The sequence below is a fragment of the Suricata suricatta genome, chromosome 7 (assembly GCF_006229205.1).
Source record: "Suricata suricatta isolate VVHF042 chromosome 7, meerkat_22Aug2017_6uvM2_HiC, whole genome shotgun sequence".
In the NCBI taxonomy this organism is placed as follows: domain Eukaryota; kingdom Metazoa; phylum Chordata; class Mammalia; order Carnivora; family Herpestidae; genus Suricata; species Suricata suricatta.
The window spans coordinates 43,469,192-43,477,347 of NC_043706.1; the positions used below are offsets into that span (position 1 = coordinate 43,469,192).

Sequence of the window (8,156 nt, forward strand, 5' to 3'; positions counted from 1 at the left end):
AAGGATCACCACAAAATAATTTGATTTCACTAACTCAACTTGAGGACTTCTTGAAAGGATTGAGGTAACTGGAGTTTCTTTAATTACGAAGGGACTTAACTGAGCTAAATGCTAGTAATCTTACCCTCAGGGGACATATGAATTAATAAAGAACACGGGCCAATAAACAATAATAGTGTAACCACCTCACCTATAAATTAGGGAATTTGGGCGTAACAGGGCTGGTGATGAGCAGACTTATCCAAATCATTTCATTAGCCTCACAATGAAGCTGACCTTACACCACATGAAACCAAATTAGAGGGATCTCATTTATGTTGTGACCCCTGCGTTTTCTCTAATATTAATATAATAGCTAAGTGTTAGATCAGCAGATGCCCAAAGAAGTACTGAGACCCTAATCTATGTCTGACCACAGAAAATGTATATAAATTGCACCCATTTTGCCAGGCAAATCCACTCTCCATTGCTTCCCAGAACTCCTTCGTGTCTCTCCTATTCCACCATGAGAAGCGGATAGTGCAGGGGTTAAGAACGGAGGCTCAGGGGGACAACTGCTGGGTTTTAATCCAGTGCCATTTCATGGGCTGATGATGCTAAGTAAGTATCACCCCCTAAACTCATCCATAAACTTACACCACCTCATGCCTACCTCAGAGGGTTGCTGCCCAGATTAAGTAAGACAATGTATGTAGAATGTTTTGCTAAAGATTGGCCTATAATAAATGCTTTTCCAAAAAGTGGCTTCAAAAATATAAAATTTTAAAGTGGCCTCCTCCAGTGAATGTTCATTTCCTTCTTCTCCCTCTCATCAAGCCCTACAGTGAATTAAAAGACTGAACCAAGTTCTCTTCCCCATGGCTACTTTATCCCTGATGATTTTGGCTCTTGATGGAAATGATTTCCTTTAAATAATCAACACCACACATGTAAGCCCTGGATAATAGGTTTATTAGATTCTGGCAACTCTTGAAATGGAGGTCGGTTGGGGTAGTAAGGGACAAACAGGCAAGCACAGTGTTGCCCGTGCGGGTCCAGGCTGGCCAGATTGTCAGAGTGTTCCCAAGAGGGGACAAGAGGGGATCAAGGACTGAATTTCTACCTTATGTTCCTTCCCCCTAATCTGTTTTCCTAGCTGTATACCCCACGGTAAGGCCAGGTTTGGCTGGTTTACCTGTAAATGGGAAGGATCTCTAGCTGTAGTAGGAAAGCTGAACCATGCCCTAATTGTAAACTTCTTTTACCTCCAGATCTGAAATTCTCCTGGCACACATGTCCCTGGGTGTGGGAGGCTGCATCACCCTGAAGCCAGGTGACCGGGACATCTGGCCTTTCTGGAGGCTTCCATAGCCTCCAAGTGAACAGGACATGTTGTTCTTACTTCCCTCCACTCCCTCCAAAATCTGGAATCTCTTTCCAGTCAGGCTCATGAGCCAACAGCTACTAGAACCCAAGCTGCCAGCAGGGCAGTGCCCAGGGCTTGCTGATGTAAATACTGATGAGGAATGATTGAAGTTTGGCTCTGTCTGTCCCTTTCTGTGCTATCTTCAGCCAAAGACCTGCAGGCTTTCATCTGCTGAGCTGAACAGTGTTAAACAACAACATTATTCTTCCTTCCTGCCTCAATGGCTACCCCTCCTCCTGGCTGCTGTCTCAAAGGAAAGAACCAGCAAGGACTGAAGAACTCCTCCTTTTAGACCTCTTATAAATGGGGAAGATTCTGGGAAGGACAGCCAGCTTCCCTACTTTCTTTAATACTGGCCTGGTGACTAATCTCAAGGAGAAATGATAGACAGAAGAGGGGACTGAGGACTTCTTCTGGCTGTAGAAGAGGGGGATTTGTGAGCCAAGAGTCCTGATCCAATCTGTAGCCAGGGAAAGCCATCTTCTCCAGGCCTGCCCTAGACGTTACAGGAGAAGGTCCCTGGTGAGAGTGGCCACGAGCCCAAGGCCAACACGGTACCTCACACACGATGGGAAGGCAGCAGTCATTGGAGTCTTGGGGTTGTGTCTTCCCAAGAGCACCTGGCACAGTAAAGGCTGAAATTCAGCCGGGTCTCCACTTGCCAAACGGTTGTACTGCTCATAATATAATGTTCAAAATGTCCAGGTATCCCTAGCAAATCATTTGTCATATCAGGAACTGGAAAGATCATGAAGTGAATAAAAAGAAGCAACCAACAGATACCACCATTGAGATGACATAGGTGTTAGGGTTATCTGACAAATATTTTAAAGTAGCTACAATAACAATGTTTCAATGAGGAATATAAACATGCTTGAAACAAAAAAGTGAAAAGTCTTAGCAAAGAAATAGAAGATAGAAAGAAGAAGCAAATGGAAATCTTAGAATGGAGAAGTAAAACAATCAGAATAAAAACCCAATCTATAAGATAAGTAAACACTAGGGATGTAATGTTCTATATGAGAACTAGAGCTAACACTGCTGTATGATATACAGGAAAGTTGTTAAGAGTATAAATCCTAAGAGTGCTCATCACAAGGAAAATTTTTTCCTTTTTCTCTTTTTTCTTTTTATTGTGGCTATAGGAGAAAATGGATGTTAGCTGAATTTTTGAGGTAATTATTTCACAATACATGTAAGTCAAACAATCATGCCATATGCCTTTAACTTATACAGTAATGTATATCCATTACTTCTCAATAAGACTGGGGGACAAAACTCATTGTATAAGCTCAACAGTAAAATAGAAGGCACCAGGGAAAGAATTGATGAATTTGAAAATATAACAGTAGGAATTACACAATGTGAACAATAGAGAGAAAATAGACTGGAAGAAAATAAACAAACCCTTAATGATCTGTTGGTCTATAACAAAAGATTAAATATTCATTGGAGTCCTAGAAGGAGAGAAGAAAGCAGGCAGGGATGAAAAAGTACTTAAAATGACAGAAAATTTTCCAAATTTGAAAAATGACATAAATTTACAAGCTAAAGAAGTTAAGCAAGTCTTAAATAAGATAAATCCAGGGAATTCCACACCAAGACACATTAAATTCAAATATCTGAAAACTAAGACATGGAAAAAAAATCTTCAAAACAGAGAAAAATTATTTTATTTTACCTATAGTGAGAAATAACTAAATGAGAATTGATTTTTCATCAGAAACTATGAGACCAGAAGGAGACATTTTTCAAGTAAAAGAATTCTTTATCCAAAAAAATATCCTCCAAGAATGAAGAGCAAATCAGGACATTCTCAGATGAAAGAAAACTAAGAAAAGGTATCAATAGCAATCCTACCCTAAAAAGAATGGCTTTAAAAATTCTCTAAAAAAAATAATAAAGCATAATATTTAAAAAAAAGAAATTCTTTAAATAGAAAGAAAACAATAAAAGAAAGAGCTTTCTGGGATGCTTGGGTGGCTCAGTTAGTTGAGCATCCAACTTCAGCTCAGGTTATGATCTTGTTGTCCATGAGTTTAAGCCCATATCAAGTTCCTCTCTGACAATGCTGAGCCTGCTTTGGATTTACTCTTTCCTCTCTCTCTCTCTCTCTCTCTCTGCCCCTCCTCCATTCATGTTTTCTTTCTCAAAATAAATTTTAAAAAAGAAGGAACTTTGGAGAATCAAAAAGGAAGAGGAAGCTGGCAAGGAAAATATGCATAAATACAACAGACTTTTCTTCTTTTGAGTTTTCTAAATTATATTTTAAGGTTGAAACAAAATTATGCTGTTATTTGGTGTGGTTCTAAAGGTATATAGAGGAAATATTTAGGACAATCATAAATGACAGAGGGTAAAGAGATATACAAGGAAGTAGAATTTCTACACTTAACTGCAACTGATTAATCTGTACATGAATGTTCATAACAGCTGTACTTGAACATTCATAACAGCTTTAGTCATAGTGGCCCAAAACTGGGGGGTACCCCAGTTGGTTAAGGCTCCGTTGAGTGGCTCAGTTGGTTAAGCATCCAGCTCTTAATTTTGGCTCAGGTCATGATCTCACAGTTCATGGGATACAGCCCCACATTGGGATAGCTGATAGCAGGGAGTCTACTTGGGACTTTGTCTGTCTCTCTCTCTACTCTTCCCTTATTTCTCTCTCTCTCTTTCTCTCTCTCTTTCTTCTTCTTCTTCTCCTTCTCTTAAGATGAATAAATAAACTTAAAAAAATATTGGTTAAAATCTGGAAACAACTCAGATATCCTTCAGCAGCAGAATGATTAACAAACTGTTTGGCATCCTACCATGAAATACTTCTCAGCAGGGAAAAGAAACAAACTCTTGATATCTGCAACATCCTCTGAGTGAATTTCCAGAGAATTACGCTGAATAAAAAGGCCAATCCTAAAAGAGTATATACCATATAGTTGTATTTACATAAGATCCTCCAAATGTCACAGTGATAGAAATGGAGAACAGATGAACGGTTTTAAGGGCTTAAGAAGGGGGTGTGGATAGGAAGGAAATAGATGTGACCAAAAAAAGGGCAACATTAGTGTTCCTTGTGGTGAGAGAAGTGTTCCGTATCCTGACAGTATCAATGACAATATCCCAATATCTATATTGAACAATGATATTGAACTGTAGTTTTGCAAAATGTTCACAGTTACCAGTAGGGGTAAAAGTATGCTAGAACTAAAAAAAAAAAAAAAAAAAAAAAAAAAAAAAAAAAAAAAAAAAAAGGTATGCTGGAACTCCCTACTGTTTCCTATAACCATAAGTGATTCTACAATTACATCAAAATTAAAAGCTTGATTTAGAAAAAATTAAAAGACACATCATGCAGCAATCCATGGTAGAGTGTCTGCTAAGCTTTTAAGAAAGCAAATAAATAAAAGTCATGCAGACAGAATCCCACCCAGTTCCGTGGGTTCCAAATGAGTCATAATACCACTCTACATTCAAGCAGAGGGGAATTAGACCCCACCTACTGATGAGGGCATAACAAGGTCACATTATAGAAAAGCATGTGAAATGGAAGATGTGGCCATCTTTCAAAAACACAATCCCAAAGTGTTATTTACCAGATTTTCGTTTTGTATTTTTTTTTCCTTCTGGAAAAGGCCTGGAGAATAAATGAGTGAATCCTTTTGCCCTATTTTTATCATATCCTTTCTCATTCATAACTATTCTTCAGCTCCCTTTATTTAGGTTTCTGCTTTCTTGGACTGTTTTTCAAAGACTTTTTGATGTTGAGATGGTTGGCTGGAGACTTCTGAATGTTAATTCTGGGATGTTAGAACAGATACAAATAGGTACTAAATGGTAGGTCTAAGTCTACTAAAAAAAATGCGTTTCTGAAAAGGTAAATTGTATTTTGTAAATTAAGTTACCTCTTAAACTTCTTTAGGAGACTGTATTATTGAAAGAATTTTATAATCAACTTTAACAAACGCTTTCCTAAATCTTCCCTGAATTTATATGATAAATTGTCCTGAATTCATCAGTTCTGCAAAAAACAAGGGACATCCTTTACCTATTTGGCAAAAATTTTCCAACTATTTCCTTTAGGATATGATTGCTGCTTCCAACTCTAATGGTCCCTCCAACTTTGTATATACCATAATAATGTGAATTGCTTTTCTAGTAGCATTGAAGAATGGGGGCAAATCCATTCAAAGTGCTTGGTTGAGTTCTTACTCCTCAACCTACTATCATAAACTGGAGTTGGTGACCCTTTTATAATATATCTGCTGTTAAATAAGCATATGAAAGGTCTAGACAAAGTGAAGGAAGAACCTATGTTCTACTTAAGTAATACTATTTGTTCAGTCTATAAGACAAACCAAAGCCCTAAATATGATTTTCTGCTTAAACCAATGATTTAATGGATGAGAAAGGTGTCTTGTGTCTCTAATCCTATAAATAGAGATGAGGTTTTAACTGCAATTATCCTTGGGAGAGAAACTTACTAGCTCGAATCAGACTAATAAATGACTACTCACTCATTATTTCCTGAGACATTTTGGTGGGTAGGCTCTGTACACTTGGACCAGGGAAAGAACTATAATAGCCCAAAAGAGAAAAGTACATTGCACAGGCAGTTAAGAACCATAGCTAGGGGAAGCATGGACTTACCCAGAAACACTACAATTCTCCCTTTTAATGGGTTCTAGGTCCCATAATATGTGCCCAGGAACACATGACTCATCAATTTACTTGGCCTATTTCTTCCTTTGAAGCTTTCCACCTCTACTGTAAGCAGAGTCTTTAAGTTGGCTGCTAAATATTTGGGGTCATAGAACATTTGAGGTGGAAAACACTTAAGAGAGAATCATGTCCATGCCCTCAGACTCTGGACATCCTCCACTGCACAGAGAGCAGTTGAAAACATTAGGAAAGCTTAGCCAAAGGAACAAACTCAGGGATTAAATTAATCTTCTTAAAGTAGTTGAAAAGTTCTTCTGTGAAAAGGGTATTAGATTTGTTCTGTCTCAACTTGGGGGATTGGAGTCCAAAAACTTGCTATAGGTCAGCGAATCCCAATGTTGGGAAGTAGTTGTGTTGCTAGATGTGCTCACTCAGGGGCTGAGCAGCCACTTAGCATGGATTCTCTCTGTGGGTTTCAGCCTCCAAAGAGTTGTAGGATTTGATAACTTTGGATTTTCTTTCTACCCTGGGATTCTAGAGCTGTGCTATCCGATAGGGTAGCATCTAGCTAAGAGCTCTTGAAATGTGGTTAGTCACGTATGTAAAATACATACCAGATTTCAAAGACTTGGTACTAAATAATTACAAAATACCTCCTACTTGTTATATTGACTATATGTTGAAATAATAATATTTGAAATCAATTAGGCTCAAGTATATTTTTAAAATTAAGTTTACCTGTTTCTTTTTATTTTTTTTGGAATGTGTCTCCTAGAAAGTTTTAAAGTACATTTCTAACTATGGAGCTAATATTATATTTCTATTGGAGAGCACTATTCTAACTAATCTGAGGCTTTTTCCCAACTCAAGGCCTCATACTTTCCTAAAATTGTGTATCTTCCAGCCAACCATGGCATGACCCTTTCCCACTTCATGCCTTGAAATTTATTCTAAGACCCATCCTTTGGAAAAACAATACTAGCACAGTATGACATAGTTTCAAGAACACACTTATTATGAATTTCAATATGAATGGGAAAAAAAAGAGATTCTCTGACCCTCCTCCAATTACTTATTAACATGGATTATAAGATTGGAAGATTAATATTTGGCCTTGAAAAGAACATCTGGCTCAAGCTGAATTTCAGAGGTTTTAAATTTGAGCGAAAGAAACAAACTGACATGTAGGTAATCAGGGAGCATGAAAACTAGTGATGTAAGAATCACAGTAGAATGGGGGTGCCTGGGTGACTCAGTCGGTTAAGCATCTGACTTTGGCCCAGGTCATGATCTCACAGTTGGTGAGTTCAAGTCCCACATTGGTTGAACATGAGCCCTGCTTTGGATGAGCCCCCCTTTTTTCTTTCTCTCTGTCTCTGTCCCTTGCTCACTTGTGCCCTCTTTCTCTCTCTCAAAAAAAAAAGTAAATAAATAAAAGTGAAGGAAAGGAAAAAAAGAAGAATCACGGGAGAATGATGCAACCAAGTCTTTATGCCAGGTAGTTATAAAGGATGAAGGTTTCTGGGTAGAGCAAGACCCAGGATGATTGGCAGGTACTAGAGACTGATGATTGGCAAGGATTCACAAGCAAGCACCTATGCCTCCTTACCCTACTCTGTACAAAGATATCACCAAAATCAAGTTGATAAAAATCCACAGGAATCTTCCTACTGGATGGCATGTGTAGAACCTCAGTTTCCTCTTTTGTAAACGAACCCTTGCATCCAGAAGTTGTTGTACATGTCAAATGAATGTTGTAAATATGTAAATATTGTTTGTAGAATGTGCCCAATACAGACTAAGTGCTCAGCAAATAGTGGTAGGTATGATGTATCTTTCCTCTGTCTTCTTTAGGCAAATATTCCACAGAGGCAGATCTGAGGATGGGACCCTCACAGCTACCAACGAGAGAACTTGTGCTTGTGAAAAGTAAATCAGCACCCTCCCGTCCAAGTTAGTTGTGTTGCTAGTACATAAGAGTCAAATACAAATCCATTTGTAAAACTTTTAAATTTAAACTGCTAAACTGTTCTCTAACCAAAATATTAAAGAACATTAAAAACACTATCCTGACAGAGCTATTTTAATTTTGACT

At 38.0% G+C, this 8,156-nt stretch overlaps 1 long non-coding RNA gene across 1 annotated transcript; it reads left to right on the forward strand.

Moving 5' to 3' along the window:
* The first annotated feature begins 570 nt into the window (after positions 1–570).
* LOC115295743 lies at positions 571–7,956 on the forward strand. Its single transcript, XR_003910557.1, has 3 exons — positions 571–600; positions 2,551–2,580; positions 7,916–7,956. It is a non-coding gene; the product is annotated as an uncharacterized LOC115295743 (long non-coding RNA).
* The last annotated feature ends 200 nt before the right edge of the window (positions 7,957–8,156 follow it).